At 38.5% G+C, this 9081-nt stretch overlaps 1 pseudogene; it reads left to right on the forward strand.

The window, feature by feature from the left end:
- Window positions 1-6592: 6592 nt before the first annotated feature.
- LOC101692543 lies at window positions 6593-7298 on the forward strand (annotated as a pseudogene).
- The last annotated feature ends 1783 nt before the right edge of the window (window positions 7299-9081 follow it).

Raw genomic sequence — 9081 nt, forward strand, 5'->3', positions numbered from 1 at the left:
TTAGGGATGGCGTAAGTCCCTAAGGAATTTTGGAAGCAAGGTCTCCAGGATCTTGTGGGGCTAGCTATTGTTGGGAGAAAGGTTATTTATTACCAATAATAAAAATCTTCTTGTGAGACCCTTTAGATGTTTATCAGTGGGCCATACACTTGGGAATGATTCTCGACACTATCTTGGAGGTTTAGAGATAAAGGAATTGTTAAAGTAGACTTACAGGATCCTGGTCAGACCTGTTGGGGTAGGGGTTGGTTAGGCTAGGGTTGTCCTTAGCAAAATCTCAAGGTGAGGGCAGTTAAGTCTCCAGGGGAGAGCCACTCTGTCTGTTTCAAGGGCTTGTCAGTAGGTGAGGAATTTTAATGATTTTCTTCTGCCTCTGTTTCCCACATCAGCTAAGCTTGAGGTGGGATGGCCTTAATTTTCTCGGTCTCCGCAGGTACCATAATGAAACTAGAAGTGGCAGTAGAACTGAGTTGTGTTAAGAAGAACCATGGGGTCCCAGGGTCTCCCACTTTTGCTTTTAGGTCAGATCCTTAGAAACCAAGGATCCAATGATAAGATTAACAAACAGAAAATGTGGAGAGGTTGTTTAGCCCTCCCTCAGGGCCCTACTGCCTGTTCAAGCAGTGACTGCCCATCATAATGGAGACCTTGCTACCTAAAAACTGCTACTCACAGTATGACTCTCTGTCTCAAAAAGCTGCACCTGACTGCCCTACAAGGTATCAGAGCATATATTAAAGGTGTTGTAATTAAGACTATGTCCTCCCTGAACAAAATTAGAGAAATGGACCAAAAGGGTGAATTAGGGAGCCTGAAAATAATATGTATAAATTTGATATGTGACACAGGCAGCCTACAGAGCAGTAGTAAAAAGACAGATCTTCCAGTAAACAGTGTATCTATAGAGAAAAAAAGATAACATGCCACTTCCAGCCGGCAACAGGAGAAGAATTGGGCACAAACAAGTCAGCTGCAAGAGACTGGGAGCAGGGGACAACAGTCGAAAAGGACTGCTGCCATGAGAAACTCCACAGTCTCACTTTTATTGGATAGAAACAATAGCCAACAGAAGGATTGATGAAGGTCAAACGTTAATCCTGTCTTGCAGACAAGCAAGGAGGAGGATAAAGCTTATAGTTAAACAAGCACATTCAAAGGACTCATCTAACTAACAACAGGCACTTCTGGGAAGAGAAAGGAGTGATAACGGAAAAGGGAAGCAGGCGGTTTTCATTCCACCCTGAGCTGACCGGGCATTCCCGGCTGCTCAGCTTCACGGTCATATATCGTCCTTCTCCTCAAAGACCTGTTGCCAATATATGTATTTCTTAAGGCCATATCTAAATGTGCTTGGCAACTAGTAAAATCCTCCAGGGATTACAGTTTAAGTAACAAATTGTTCCGAGGGGCAGCAGCAATAACATGATGTCTTTCTCCGCCACACAGAAAAATCAGCTTCAGGTGCATGAGGAACTTACATTGTAGAGTCAAATTGTAAAGTCTTAAGAATAGTTTATGGGATATCTTCATGATCCTCTAGGAGCTCAGTCATTCTTAAAGCAGTCCAAAAAATATTGATCATTAAAAAAAGACTAAGATTTGCCTACATTAAATTTTTAAACCTCTACTCATCACAGAACAACAATTTTTAAGTGAAAAGACAGCCACAAATTAGAAGAGATTTGTAGCACATAGAGTTACTCTGAAGAATCCAAGACATAGCGAGAACTTCTACAACTAGTACAAAAATAAAAGGGACACAAGAGATAATAGACAAAAGTTAGGATTTCACAGGAAACACAAATGGCCAATGAAATTAGGAAAGGAATCTCAATCCTATTGGTTATCTAGCAAATGCAAATGAGCAGCACACTGGAGACACCATTTCATACTCAATACATTGGTCCAAATGAATAAGTGAGATAATAGCCAGTTTTGATGAAAATATAGCACAACATGGGCGCCTGGGTGGCTCAGTGGGTTAAAGCCTCTGCCTTCGGCTCAGGTTGTGCTCCTAGGGTTCTGGGATAGAGCCCAGCATTGGGCTCTCTGCTCTGCAGGGAGCCTGCTTCCTCCTCTCTCTCTGCCTGCCTCTCTGCCTACTTGTGATCTCTGTCTGTCAAATAAATAAATAAAATCTTTTTTAAAAAATAGCACAACAACAATTCTTATACACTGCTGGTAAGATTATAAAATGGTGCAATCATTTTGGAAAATAATTTTATTTTATCCTTTAAATCTGAAAATACACAAATTCCATTCCTAATTGGAGACCCTAGACAAATTCTTGCATTTGTGCACCAGGAGATGAGTACAAGAGTGTTCACAGAAGCAAAATGCCTTCAGACAAAAAGCAAATGAATTGTGGTATCATCACATCACACAGTGCTATACATCCTTAAAAAAAAAAAAAAACAAATGAGCAACAGTTTTTGGCACTCACTATCAGAGAACCACACAAACACATTGAGTGAAATAAACAAGTCAAAGGAAGAATAACTATTGAGTGATCTCATTTACATAAAGACTAAATATATTAAAAACTTAATATTTTGCTTAGAGAATCATATATATGTAACAAAAAGATTTTAAGTGGATTTTTTTTTTCAGAATAATGTTACCTGAGTAAGGAGATAAAGGATTAGGATTAAGGAGGGACACACAGGAATCTTTAAAGACAATGGAATGTTCTATTTCATAAATTGTGTAGTAGGTAAGATATTCACTTTATTGCTTTAGTATTCTTTTTTTTTAAAGTCAGTTTTATTGCGGTATGATTTACAAACAGTAAAATTTACCTTTTATAGGTGTCTATGAGTTTTGACCAATGAATACACTTGTATACATCACCACCATCAAGATATAGAATAGTTCTATCACTCCAAAAATCCCTTCATGTCCCTTTGTAGTCAATCCTATTTGCCCTCTCTATCCCCCTAGAAATCACTGATGTGTCTCCATCACTATAGTTGTCTTTTTTTTTTTAGAATGTCATATAAAGGTAATCATACAACCTCTTACATCTTTTTTTTTTTTGCATAAAAAAAGAGCTGTAAGCAAATGTTGAACTCATGTTATTGGTATGCATGCTGAATTATTTAGGGAGAGGCGTACTGATGCCTATAGTTTTATTTGAAATGCATCAAAGAGTAAGATGGAATGATAGATGGAAAGCGGGAAGGTCAGATGGATAAATATGTGATAAAACAAGTACAGTAAAATTATAATGGTAAAATTGAGATGATGGGGACATGGGTATTCACTGTATAACTATTTGAACTTTATGTTTGAAAAACGTTAGGGGGAAAAAGTCCATTATTGATTAGAGGGCTTGGTAAAATAACTTCTTATCAAATATATCAGTCTTCATAATCTTTGAAACCATTTCTAGAAATCTGATCTAAATGTAGTAGAACCATGTGTATGAAGAGAAATTTTAAATACAGTAATTTAAATACCTACCAATAAAGGAATAATCAAGAAATCTTTTTATTTATTACCTCCTTATTTAAACGCTCTCTTCCTTGGATCCAGTGTGAGTCTGGAGGTGAAGCAAGGGAAAATGGCACAAGAAGGTGAGCTTACTTTGATATTCAACCCCTTGGCTTTGGACTTGGGCATAGCAACTCTCTCTGCCCTCTTCCAGGAGGTTCTGCTATCCCTCATGCAAGCTGACCACAGCAGGCCTCCTGGAACCTTAGTTCTTAGGTGAAATAACTCATTCTCAAGCTGAGAAGACCACTGCATATGCAATATTGTCATACTGTTGTTTTATTTATGAAACACATTAAAAATAAAACTGAGCAAAGTATTATTAATCAAGTAAAAAATTAAAAACAGATTTAAAAAAAATTTTTTAAGATTTTATTTATTTGAGAGAGAGAGAGCAAGAGAGCACAAGTAGACAGAGCAGCAGGCAGAGAGAGAGGGAGGACCAGCCTCCTCTCTGAGCAGGGAGCTTGATTGTGGGGCTTGATCCCAGGATCCTGAGATCATGACCTGAGCCAAAGGCAGACACGACCAACTGAGCTAATCAGGCACCCTTAAAAACAGATTTTGTAGACTTTTTCAGCTCTGTGGCAAAAGTCTGGAGATTGTAATAAGGTTATTCTATTGAGTTATCACGATTTCATTATTATCTTAACTAAAAATGATGCAACGGTCATCAGTAGCAGCTGTATAAGCATCATCATTAAGTCCCAAAAGAAATTAAATGGTCTAAACACTCAAGCAAATTTGCTTCCTTTCCACTGGGTGATCTTTATTACATGAGGGTTTTGAATCACCATATGTTTACATAATTAGTGTTCTTTTCTTTTCCTTCATAGTTAATGGAATTGAAAAACCTATGCTAACAAATAAGTCAGTAGATCTTGAAGCCAATTAAAACTCTCAAAACAAAGATATAAGGAAGAAGTATTAACAATATTGGTGGGGGATATGAAGAATAGATGTTTCCCCTGTCCCTTATATAAAAGATAAATAGTTCTGTAATTTGTACTTTTGTCATAAAGTAACAAGGAATCTAGTCTTGAGAATGTAGAGTATCAAAGGATGAGAAAAGATCTTTGCACAAACTGGAGGTAGAAACTATTTAGGACACAGGACAAACATCAGAGAGAAACAGATTTGGTTGCATTATTATTTATGGAAGTGGAAAGTTGGAAACTAAATATCCAGTGGTTAAATAGATTTTGGCAAATGCAAATGATAGAATATTAGAAAGTCATTATAAAAATTAATTAAATGAAGCTCAAAATACAGATTTTTTTTAAAGCTGAGAAATAAATAATCCAGTCAAGAAACGGGCAGAAGACATGAACAGACACTTCAACAAAGAAGACATATAAGTGGTTAACAGACACATGAAAAGAAGTTCAACATCACTAGCCATCAGGGAGATACAGATCAAAACCACAATGAGATACCATTACACCAGCTAGAATGGCCAGAATGAACAAGACAGGAAAAAAATAAGTGTTGGCAAGGATTTGGAGAAAAGGGAACCCTTTTACACTGTTGATGGGAATGCAAGCTGGTACAACCACACTGGAAAACAGTATGGAGGTGCAATAATAGGTTCCCTTTAGGCTCTGTACCCTGCAGGTCCCCTTCTATGGACAGCTGTCAACAAAGATCCTAATGCCCTGCCTATTCTTCTTTGACTTATGATAGCCTTGAACCATTACAAAGCTGCTCAACTGATCCTGCAAAGAGTTTCTCCCAGACTTGTTAATTAAATCCATGGGTAAATTACTAAATTTTACACCTGAAACTAATTTTGCCATATATGTTAACTAACCATAATTTAAACTAAAAATTGACATTAATAAAGAAAACCAGTAGGAAAGCTTTCTTACTGAACAGGAATTGTTAATAATTGTTTAATTTAATAATTGTTAATAAGTCATACTTGATGCCTAAAGTCACTTTCAGGAATTAGCAAAAGTAGGGCAGTATTGGTCTAAAAGGTATCCCAAATCTTTATCTTTCCTTATGATATTGGGGGCCTTAAGGTTGGAAAACATTTTGGATCAGGATGCTACAGGATCTGGATTATCTGGAAGCAGGAAAAGGGCAAGTCATTCATTTGAGACTAGAAGAGATGCCGAGTTTGAGAATGGTTAATGTGAGCTATGATGGGAGATGTGACATGACCTTGTGAGATAAAGGAGGCCCAGAGATGCTGCTCCAGGGATAATATAGGAGCAAATCCTGCCTAGGCTCCACCCTCCTCTCAGCCCCAGGCTGCAGGTAAGGCTAGGAAGAGGGATCCAACCCATCTGGTTTAGTCCAGCCCATCTTTCTCCCAGAAACCCAAAGTCCCAACTCCATCCCCAACACTGTATGTGATCTTTGCCACACTTTAAGGCTTTCTGAAATTCATTTTAACTCCATAAAATGTTGATAACAAGGCAGACACATAGTGCATAAATTAATGAAGGGAAAGATATCACTAAAATGGAGTGTGGAAGTCAGAATGGGGGCTCTCACTCTGTACCACTCTGCCTCAATTGTATGAAAACCTATCAATTACAGATCTTAACAGAAAAATTCTCAAGGGAAAAGAATCATCAATTTCAGGTCCCAAAAGAGAAAGATGTACATTTCATCTCTGACAAGAAATAGACCACCCCAGCAACTCACCCAGTGAAAAACCAACATCACCCTTAACTCTTGCTTTTCTCCAAGGGACAACTCCTCCCAACTGCCTCCTTCTTCATAAAGTAACATTCCTCTCTTTTGTTTGTTGGATGAGCCTATGGTTTTGTTTTTGGTTTTTGGTTTTTGTTTTTGTTTTTGTTTTTGTTTTTTTGCCATAGCTTGCTTGTTCCAAACAGCAGTTATCTCCTATTCCTGAATAAACCTATTTTTGCTGGTGAAAATAACTGACTTTTATTTGTAAAGTCAACAGTAGTAGGTGCTAAAAAATTTTTTGTTAAATAAATGAATGACTTTTACCATACCCATGAAGGTTGTACTTGGAAACATGTTGAGGAAGAACAAAATGTTTTAATGGTTCTAGAGGTTGTATGTTATATAGCATCATATGGCTTTGGTTCCCCTTGGAAGATGCTCATTTCTGAGGCCTATGTACTTCTTTCTGGGGAACATGTCCCTGCTAGATGATGGATGCATCTGTGTCACTGTCCCTGCCATGCTGAGGCACTGCATTTCCAAAACCAGAAGCATTCCCTACATGGCCTGCCTCTCCCAGCTTTTCTCCTTCCACCCCGTGGCAGGAGTGGACTGCTTCCTGCTGACAGTCATGGCCTCTGACCTCTACCTGGCCATCTGCCAGCCCCTCACCTACAGCACCCACATGAGCTGAGGAATCCAGCAAGCACTGGCTTGTGGGCATGTCATGTGTCCTTTCCTTCACCAATGCACTGACCCAAAGTGTTGCCTATCTACTCTTAACTTCTGTAACCCCCCCCATGTGATCAATCACTTCTATTGTGACCTCCCACAGCTCTTCTGGCTCTCCTGCTCCAGCACCCAACTCAACGAGCTGCTGCTTTTGATAGCAGCAGCCTTCATGGTGGTCCCCTTGGTCCTCATCACTGGGTCCTATGCACACATGGCAGTGGCAGCCCTAGGAATCAGCTCTGTGGAGGGCAGAAAGAAAGCTTTCTCCACATGTGGCTTCCATCTCAGCATGGTGGGCATATTTAAGCGACAGGTGTCTTCAGCTACCTGGGCTGGGCTCAGTGGAGGCCTCAGACAAGGACAAAGGGATCAGCATTCTCATTGCTGTCATCAGCACCGTGCTGAACCTACTCATCTACAGCCTCTAAAACCCCGACGTGCAGGGGGCCCTGCAGCGGGTTTTCACAGGCAGACAGTCTTCAGAGTGAGATCCCTCTTCTGGCCTTAATGAATGTCATGACTCTTTGTCTTTGCAGCTTCCAAAAGGTATTGTGATGAATGCAAATGGGAAATGAATATGATGAAATGGGGTTAGAGACTGGCTTAGGAAGGAGAGCACAATAAAGATGACAATAGCTATCACTTATGATATATGACAGGCCTTGTTCTAAGTGAATGACATCTACTAACTCATTTAATCCTCATAACAATCTTATGAGGTAGATACAGATTTACAAATTACAGATTAGGAAGCTGAACCTCAAAGAGGTTAAGTAATTTGCCAAAGCCACACAGCTAATGAACAGCAGAGCTAGGATTTGAACCCAGGCAGGCTAAATCTTTACTGCATCTTATTTCAAGGAGGAAGGATATCTGTAAAGTGTGTGTGTGTGTGTGTGTGTGTGTGTGTGTGTGTGTTGGGGGGGAATGGATAACAAAAAGAATTAAAAAGAAAAGGAAAATCAGGGATGCCTGGGTGGCTCAGTCATTTAAGCATCTGCCTTCAGCTTGGGTCATGGTCCCAGGGTCCTGGGAGCCTGCTTCTCCCTCTGTCTGCCACTTCCCCTGCTTGTACTCTCTCTCTCTCTGACAAATAAATAAATTAAAGAGAGAGAGAGAGAGAGAGAGAAAGAAAATCAGTTCTATAGGGGAAAAGCTATTTAAATAAAACAGTAATAGGAATCAAGAAATTTTTGTTCCTTTGACAAATTTATAGTTTGTTCCAGAGCAGCTGATAGAGGCTGAAGGAATTGCTGGGATAAATAAATAAATTAATTAACAAAAAGAAAACAATTTTAAAAAATCAAGTCTGAGGGAATAAGCCTTGTTTAGAAATATCAGAGAGGTGAGGTAGAAATATTTCATATTCATTTCTACAATACAAAAATTATGTGTAATGGAGAAAGAAGTTCAGCTCATTTGGAAAAATCTTTGACTGAATGGAATCTTCATCATCTCTGATACAAACCTGAAACCAAGCCTTTCTCTCTGTATTGCCCTTCATTTATTCAATTTACACTTTTAAACAGCATGTTATTTAACCTCCATGTATTTGTGATCCCTCCAGATTTTTTCTTATGGTTGACTTCTAGTTTCATAGCATGTGGTCAGAAAAGATGCATGATAAGACCTCAGTCTTCTTCAATTTGTTGACACTGGTTTTGTGGGTTAACATGTGATCTATTCTAGAGAATGTTCCATTTGCACTTGAAAAGAAAGTGTGTTCTAGTGCTTTAGGTTGAATATATCTGTTAGTCCATCTGATGCAGCGTGTTGGTCAAAGCCATTATTTTCTTCTTTATTTTCTGTTTAAACAATCTGTTCATTGACGTAAATGGGGTGTTAAGTTCTCCTGCTATTATTGTATTATTATCAATGAGTTTCTTTATGTTCATTATTAACTGTTTTATGTATTTGTGTGCTTCTATGTTGGGTACATAAATATTTACAGTTTTCATCTTCCTTTTGGATTGTGCCCTTCATATAATGTCCTTCTTTGTCTCTTGTTATAGTCTTTGTTCCAAAGTCATTTTGTTTGAAAAAAGTATGCTATTCTGGCTTTTTTTTTTTTTAATCCATTCACGTGATAGATCATTCTCTATCCCCTCACTTTCAATTTGCAGGTATCCTTAGGTTAAAAATGAGTCTCTTATAAGCAGCATTTAAATAAGTCTTCATTCTTTTATCCATTCTGTCACCCTTTGTCTTTTG

The sequence above is a fragment of the Mustela putorius genome, unplaced genomic scaffold, assembly GCF_011764305.1.
Source record: "Mustela putorius furo isolate JIRA1106 unplaced genomic scaffold, ASM1176430v1.1 tig00000398_pilon_pilon_pilon, whole genome shotgun sequence".
Classification (NCBI taxonomy): Eukaryota; Metazoa; Chordata; class Mammalia; order Carnivora; family Mustelidae; genus Mustela; species Mustela putorius.